An 8,761-nucleotide genomic window follows, 5' to 3' on the forward strand; every position below is an offset into this window, starting at 1 on the left:
GTACTTTACCATCAGTAAAGAAAAAAATTCAATGTATTTACTTTCAAAATGTCCTCTCTTTTATCTTAAAATGATTTCAATCAATTCTGGCAACTTATAGGCACACAATTCTTTATCTTCTACTCTAAAAGCCAAAAAACTCTGAAAACTGAGTTTTTTGCAAAACTCGTTGGCAGTAAAATCTGACTTGATCAGACAGGAGCCTTTTTGTAGTCTTTATTTATCTCCCAGTGTGAACATTCATGCCTTTTTCTACAGAAATAGTGATATATATGCTTACAGTGTACTGTACGGTACCCCACTGTTAGAATAGAATCCACGAAGCATGTTCCATATTTGCTTTTTAAAATGAAAAACAAATTTCAATTTTAAAACACATATAACTTTAAGGATTTTAGATGACAAATTATGGATGTGTAGAATTGTGGTACTTAAATTACTTCAGAAAAACACTTTTTTTAATCTTTCAGATTAGACACTGCTTATTGGAGCTACATATAATATTTATTTTGAGTGTGAAACATTTTGGCGGACACCATGTTATTGCACCAAACAACAGTCTATTTATCCCTTTCTATGGCAACCATCACCACTGCTCCAGTGCACTCGCTTGCAGAGCAATCAGGAGAGACTGGGGTCGCTCCTCAGTTTGCAGAGAGATGTCCTGTCCTGGAGTTGACCTTGCTCCCCTGAGCATTCTCTTTGCTTCCTTCACTCTATGGCCCAGGGTCTGCTGGCTCCCTTTTCTCCCCTGCACCTGGGCCCGCTTCCGTTTTCTTTTCCATGAGTTCTCAGGCCAGAAGACTCTTCCCATTCTCATTTGGCAAGCGTGGGGTCATTACCATCTCGGAGCTGGAAGAAAACTTGGAGAAAACATTGAGTTCAATTCCCTCCTTTAAGAATAGAGGATACTGAGGCTCAGAGAGGTGAAGTGACTTGGCCACACTTGCATAGTTAATTTATGACAAAGCTAGGATTTAGATCCAGGACGCTATTTCACTTTCCCAATTCCAGGTATTCAACATCAGATGAATGGGTGCAGTAGATTATGGAGTGGACATTTTTGTTTGGCTTTCTTTGTTTTAGATCGTTTGTTTTACTACCCAGCATTTATTACCTTTTTTGTCTGGTAACAATATACCTTAGTTTGCCAGAGCTGCTATCAGAAATACCACACAATGGAATGGATTAAATAATAGTAATTTACTGTCCCATGATGTTTAAGGCTATAAGAAGTTCAAAGTCAAGGTATCAGCAAGGTTTGCTTTCCCCATGAAAACTTGGGGTTCCTTGTCTGGTATATCTGCTTCACATGGCAATGTCCTCTTCTTTCTCTTCTGGCTCTATTGACTTCTGGCTTTTCCTTTTCTGGCTTTTCCACCAATAATCCATATTAAAGCCCCCCCGGTTCAGTTTGCCACATCTTAACTAAAAATAACATTTTCAAAAGATCCTATTTACAATGGGATTACACCTACAGAGACACAAAGATTAAGAACATATGTTCATTGGGATACATACTTCAACCTACCAAGCAATATCTCAGTTTTCTTCTTGAATATCACTTCCCCATCTCAATCCCTGCAGTTCAATCTAAATTCACCCCTCCCTGAAGTTCCACAGGGGGCACAGAGCTGGGACATGTTCCATCAGAGAAGCACATACTTCCAGTGTAGTGATTGGCTAAGAAATGAACTTTTGACCTAAATAGCAATAATGAACTAAAATCTGGGGAGTTTTTAAAAATTATTGAGGAAGGGATATGTTTTTTGTTACTGTTGTTTTAATCCCCCATTAGACTTGAATGGAACCTGGTAGCATATGGCCTCAAATTTCCTACAGCCATCTTGTCAATACATGAAGCCAAGAGAAGAAGCCAAAGCTGGGAGATGCAAAGACACAATGATGACAATGTTTGAGTCCCTAAATTCTCCATGCCTGAAACCCCATCTGTTCTTGACTTTTTCACTCACATAAGCCAATTAATTTTTTCTTCAGTTTAAGGCCAGTTGGGGAAGATTATCTGTCACTGGCAACTAAAAGTGCCTTAACCAGTACAATGACCTTTTATAAAGTCTCTTCAAATACTATCAGTTTATGATGTGATAATTTGTTTGTCAAGGTCTGGTATTTCTGGAATTTCTGAAATTTCATGGCTTGCTAAATTGAGGTAAGATAAAGACATATGCAGAGTGAAACTCTTGCCTCTTAGTAATACTCTGTAGTTTTCTAATGTATATAAAAGATACCATTATTCATTTTACCAAAGTCTGGTTTTCTCATTATATCATGCATGGGTGAATCTTTTGGCCCATTCAAAACTTACACAATCATCATAAATTTTCTGTTTCGTACTGAACTCAGCTTTGAGCTTTTCCATTTATTAGTTTTTATAAAATCATAATTTCCTGTTCTTAAGAATAAAAAGAGTTGAAAGGACTTTTCAAATAAAATCATTTGTTTTTTAAATAAATAAGTCTCAAGAGAGATTTCTTATACTTCAAACCACTGTAAAAGAATGGCATGGTAATGAGATAAATGTAAATGAATCAGAACCTTGGGGATTAAGTTTGCCTTCAAATATACATGAGTTTATAAATCAAAGGAAAAGTTTGTGATTTGTAAAAAGCCTCGAGGGGCCACTTTTGTTGACTAATTACCTTATTTGCATATGGACAGTATCTTCTCATGGCCTCCAAACCAGGGGGTTTTCCTGAGTAAAATCAACAAAGGAAGGACCGAGATAGAGAAGGCGGCTCATATACCGCTGCCTGGAGACAAACCAAAGTTTACAAGGCAGTTTCAGCTTTAGGAGAAAAGAGATGTAGGTTGCTTAAGGATATCAACAATGATCAATTATGTCCATCTTTTTAGGAATGGAGACTCCATGCCTTTTATCCAGATCCTAAAAACCTGCCCATTTCTATTCTCGTTCCTATTTTTTGCCCACCTGCTTCTCCAACTTCACTCCCTGCCTTGTTGCCCTTTATTCAGCCACAGTTTAGACCGTTTCTGATTCTTGAACTTGTCAAGCTTTTTTCCTACTTCAGCACCTTTGCATTAGCCATTCCCTTGCCTAGAAGTTTTTTCCCATGGATCCTTGGAAATTTGTATGTGCTATTCTCAGAGGGACCCTCTCTGCCCATTCTATCACAGAGAGCTTGCGCTCCATTATTTGCTCTCATATCAACCTGTTAACTTTCTTCATAACTGCTATAATTATTGTATTTGTTTATTTACTTACTTTTCTTTTTGTCTGTTTCTCCCTTTTAGAGTATAAACACCTAAGCACAGGGATGATTTTCTGTTTTGTTCACTGTTAGATCTCCAGTGCCTGGACCCATGCCTGTCACGTAGTGTCTAAGCAATAAATATTTGTAGAATGAATAAGTGAGTAAAAGAATGAAGGATAAAAATCATGCAAATATGCTTCTTTTCCGTCTTTTTTCACCAAGATTTCTCCTTTGCCTAAAGGATGATTGGAGAGAGGAAAGGCTGGTGTGGATATATATTAGCTTTCATAGCTAGGATTGGGGGAAGGAGGCCTTCCATTGTTTAGCTTCCATTAGATTCCATTAAGAAATCAGTATGTCCATGCCTCCGTGACCCATAATGCCATTTTAAAAGCATATTGAATTGTTCCACCAATAACTTTAGACCGTTGAAATATCTCTATAAATTGGGAAAAAAGAAATATACATAATTCTAGGCTGCTAGAATGAGTTCTATGATTTCCCCCACCCCACTCCAGACTTTTGCTTTGAGATGTTCAAGAAGTGTGTATTATTCCTAGGCTTAAGGAAAAAGACCAACTGCCCAGAAGAGAAGTAAAGGAAAACAGGAAAGCTATCAGGCTGGTTATTGAGCATTTATAAAAAGTATGTATTAATTAATCCTCCATCAATGCACTCACAAAATAAGTTCTACATAAATCATAATGCATTGTTTTATTTGGCTTTACCACAATTTAGAGGATAGAAATAACAGGTACTTGATATCCCCATTTTCCGTGTGAGAAGTAACTTCTCCCAAGTTCTCTAATGACTAGACTAACCACCATGAGGGAGCTATTTCACGACAGGACACTATTGGGATTGGGAAGTTAACTAAAAAGAAAAGTACAGGAGGAAGGAATAAAAAGGGGTATTTCTTTACATTTCTCAAATGGTTAAAATGCTATAAATCAATAATTTATTGTGTGTAAATTTATGCCAGTTTTCATTGGTGATATAAGAATGGGTTAGGCAAAAATTCTGACCAAGAGCATTCAACCTAGTTGTTAAGATCAAGTAGACACACATTAAAAAGTTTGTAACAGTACAAAGCATAATTGCCATACTGTAGAGAGAGATTCAGATCACTGATGCTAGAGAAATTTGGGGCCAGGAAGTTAGAAGATAAGAGAGCCAACTCCAGGCAAGAGTAGAAAATGAAAGCCCTCTTTGGAGAAGATGGGAATTCAGCGCAGCAGAATAAGCTTGGATACAAGGTTTGATGGGTCAAGTCTCAGCATAAACAAACATATAGATGAAAGCAAAAATATGCCATGTTTCCCTGGTGGGAAGAGGGTGGACTATATAAAGGACTTTGAAGTCAAACTACATAACTAGAGGTCCCTGGGGCTATTATTAAAGGCTGACATGTATAAGGCAGAGGAAGAAAACATAAGAAAAAGGGGGACATATATAAGAAATAAAGACAGGAAAGAAGGGATTGAGAGAGGAAGTGGGGTAAATGAAATGTTTATGGTGGAAGGTGAAACTGGTTCAAATCTATAGCCATTGTTCTTCAAAGACACCATATTTTTCTAAACCAAAAACCCCAAGACATATGATTTAACAGTTATAGTAATCCTGGATATTTGACTACTATGCCCATAGACCCCACTTCTAAAGTGTGAAGCCTTCAAGACACATGCTTTTAGATCTTGGGGTGTCATTTTGTTGTTTTAATGGAAACATGCTTGTTTCAAACAATTATAAATCTGAAGATTATCTCTTAATAAATTAGGCTACCTTGGTGATATCCAACCATGATCTGGGCATCAAAGGAATCAGAAGTAGGGATAGATGGACTTGGAAATTAGGAATAGGATTAGAGCCACAGAATTCAGGGAAATAGAGAACTGACCATGGGAGTTGACCTGGGAAAGGAGCTACAGGAATGAATACATGGGTCTTGAGGGTCTTGGTTGGCAGAAAAAGGGAAAAAGGAATCCTTGAGGTCTCATAAGATGGGTGTCATAAAAATTAAGCTGGGACAATAGGCATTAACTACACTGTCCCAGGCAAATAGGGACATGAGATCACTCTACTATAGATTTCCTCATGACCTGTGCTTAACTCTCCAGTCTCATCTGTTGCTGCATCCACTGTCACCTTCATGTACTCTTGCTCTACTGAACATTGGAATTCTCCTCGGCAAAATATAATTTTCACCTCTGGAGCCTTGGTGCACACTTTCTCATCTGCCTAGAGTGCCCTTTTTACCAATTTTCTTTTACTTGGCTAACTCTTACTGATCCTTTAGAACCAGCTTAGGGTCTATTTATTCTGAAAAATCTTTCCCAACTCCTCAAGGCTAGGTTTAGTGCTGCTTTCATAGGTGCCATTTTACCATATGCATACCCTTGTGTTATATTTCACAGAATGCACCATAATTGTGTATTTTCTTGCCTGTCTTCCCCTCTGATTGAATGCCTTTAAGGCCATGATCATATATTGTTCATAATTATACACAGCATATAGTTGGGAGTCTAACTTGAGAGGCTTAATATTTAACACATATTTAATGGACAGATAGATAGATGGATAGGTGAAAGGTTGAATAAATAATATCTACTTCCCCAGCTCATAAACCACTAGTATGACTCAGTCTTGGCATCATTCAAGGTAATGATTTCTTTGCCTGGCTATACTGAATCGCAATATTCAATATTGGGACCTAGGAATCTGTATTTTTCAAACGATTACTAAATGATTTCTTTGCAGCCAGGATCACCTCAGTCTGGTTGGCCTGGATTTAATGCAATGATCATCTTATATATTTCCCTCAATCCCATACACCTTCCTCTGCTGTAAGAAATATTAACCCTATATCTGAAAAAGAGGAGATTTTTCTTAGAGCTATTAGGTTGCCATCTGACAAAAACAAATCCAAAGGAAGAGAATCCTTGGTGTACTAATGTATGTTTTCTTCTAACATTTCTTAGAAATGTTCAGTGTACAAATTGATATGAGATGAACAAAGGTCTATTCAGATATGCATTCTAGGGTTCCCAGTCTGGATACCAATCTCTTCAATCCAAAGCCAGCACCTATTAGCTCTCTCTAATTGTCAACATTTTTAAGATAAGATTCCTTAGAATAAGTCAGCAGCCAGGAGTGAGGAGACAGCAAGAGTGATCCTTGAGGAATACATTTGCTGAATATTTTGAAATCACCACATTTCCTATCTTAAACATTTGAAAAATATTGACTGCACTGAAAAGTTTTTAATTTATGGCAGGTTGCTAGGTATTTTCAGTGTAGCCTGATCCAACTATTTCCTTTGAAGTAGTGCCTATAATATAGTGTACTTCACCAAAGAAGAGAAAAGAAAAATAGCTTGTCTCCTTGAGAACAAAAACAAACGATTGCAAACACGAATTGAAAGTGTACTTTCTGAGCAGAGGAATTGAGCTCCTCAGAATGAGTGCCCAGCAAATCCCTAACCTACCTTCTCATTTCATTCATCTGCATCTGGGAGGTAAGATGGGGCAAAGACTTCTCTCTGCTGACTTTTCAGAATCTTTAGCCTCCAGACTATCAACCTGCAGATTAAAAATCTCAAAAATGGAGAAGTGAATTGAACTCTTAATGAAGGCAGAAAAATGGAAGTTCAGAAGACAGACTTCACCTTTCCTGCTGCCAGTTTGCTGTAGGTGTTGGATGAAACACCCAAACTCTGGGCTCAGTATTTTATTCCTTCGTAAAAATAAGCCTTACAGAACTTGTCCAACATGCCAGACCTAATTACCACAATTCATCACTGTAAAATGCTTTGCATTCCTTGGTGAAAGCCACCACATAAAATGTCAGCATACCATCCTAGGCGTGTTATTTTTCTTGGGAACGTTATTGTAGAGATTAAAATTTTGGCTTTACTGTTTTTAAAAACCTCTTACACAGAGCCTAAAGATGGATAAATAATCTAAGGCTTTGGTGATTTAGCCCGTAGTCAGTTATCCTTGTGGATGAGGATAATGTTATGCTTTGTATCTCCATGTAATAGGAAGTTGTAGCAGGAAATATAAATCAGGAGGGCCTCTTTGCATGGCATAAATTATAGGACAATTGAAAAATGAGTAGCTATATATCAGGACTGGAAAAATCAAGGTTAAAATTTTAGAAAAAAATGAATATACCTAAGTAGGAAATCTGGATTAGGAAAGGAAAAAACTCTAATGTAGAGAGTCTGAAAGAGATTATAGGTGTTTGAGGAAAGGGGGCAAAAAAATCTTATTTATTTAACACATCTTTTTTAATTTCTTATTTTGAAATAATTTTAGACTTACAGAATAGTAGCTAAAATACAGCAAGTTCACGTATACATTCATACCAGCTTCCCCTAATGTCAACATCTTACATAATCATAGTACAACTAGAACCAGGAAATTAGCCTTGACACAATACTATTCTAACCTTTAGCTATTTTTAAAATTTCATTGGTGTTTCGATTTGCTAAAGCTACCAGAATGCAATACAGCAGAAATGTACTGACTTTTACAAAGGGGATTAATTAGGTTACAAATTTACAGTTCTAAGGCCATGAAAATGTCTGAATTAAGATTAAGGCATCAAGAAGAAGATACTTTCTCTGAGGAAAGGCTGCTTGTATCTGGGGTTCCTCCGTCATGTGGGAAGGCATCTAGGACATTCGTTGGTCCTTTTCTCTTGGATTCTGGTTTCAGAATGGCTTTCTCAGCTCCTGTGGGTCTTTCTGGCTTCTCCTGAGGCAATTTCTCTCTCTGAGCTCTCACCCAGTTTCAGCCAGAACTCCAGCAACTTGATTATGACCTACCTTGCAAAGGGTTGGGTCACATCTCCATGGAAGCAATATAACCAAAAAGTCCTACCTACAATAGGTCTGCCCCCACAGAGATGGATTAAGAGAACATGGGACTTTTATAGGGTACATAAACATAAAGCAGCAAAACTGGTTTGCCCACTGTGTCTTTCTTTTGCTCCAGGATCCGTTTTAGGATCCCACTTTGAATTCCATTGTCATGTATCCTAAGCGTCCTCCAATCTGTGACTGATTTTTAGTCCTTACATTTTCTTTCATTACCTTGTCACTTTTGAAAAGTGCTGGTCAATTATTTAGTACAATACCCTTCAGTTTGAATTTTTAAGGTATTTCCTAATGATCAAATGATCAGATTGAGGTTATGTGATTTGTGCAAGAATACCACAAAAGTGATGTTGGGGGCGGGGGCAGGTGCAAGGGTAGCTCAGTGGTAGAATTCTCCTCTGCCATGCAGGAGACCCAGGTTCAATTCCTGGCCCATGGACTTCCCAAAAACAAACAATCAAAAATAAAACAAAGGAAAAAAACAAATAAAAAAATCAACAGATGGTGCTGCAATAATAGGATACTCACATGGAAAAAGAATGAAATGTGACCCCTGCCATGCAGCATACAAAAAACACAGGTGATGGTATGCCCTTCTTAGTTCATCACATCGGGCAGTACATTTTATTGACAGGCCTTATGACTACTG

General features: G+C 37.6%; 1 long non-coding RNA gene across 1 annotated transcript; it reads right to left on the bottom strand.

The window, feature by feature from the left end:
- Positions 1–749: 749 nt before the first annotated feature.
- On the bottom strand, positions 750–8,024 carry LOC143686473 (uncharacterized). The gene is made up of 4 exons (XR_013177180.1): positions 7,853–8,024; positions 3,245–3,360; positions 2,661–2,771; positions 750–863 (listed from the first exon to the last, which is right to left on the bottom strand). It is a non-coding gene; the product is annotated as an uncharacterized LOC143686473 (long non-coding RNA).
- Positions 8,025–8,761: the final 737 nt, after the last annotated feature.

This window comes from Tamandua tetradactyla, chromosome 6 (genome assembly GCF_023851605.1).
Source record: "Tamandua tetradactyla isolate mTamTet1 chromosome 6, mTamTet1.pri, whole genome shotgun sequence".
NCBI classification, from domain to species: Eukaryota; Metazoa; Chordata; class Mammalia; order Pilosa; family Myrmecophagidae; genus Tamandua; species Tamandua tetradactyla.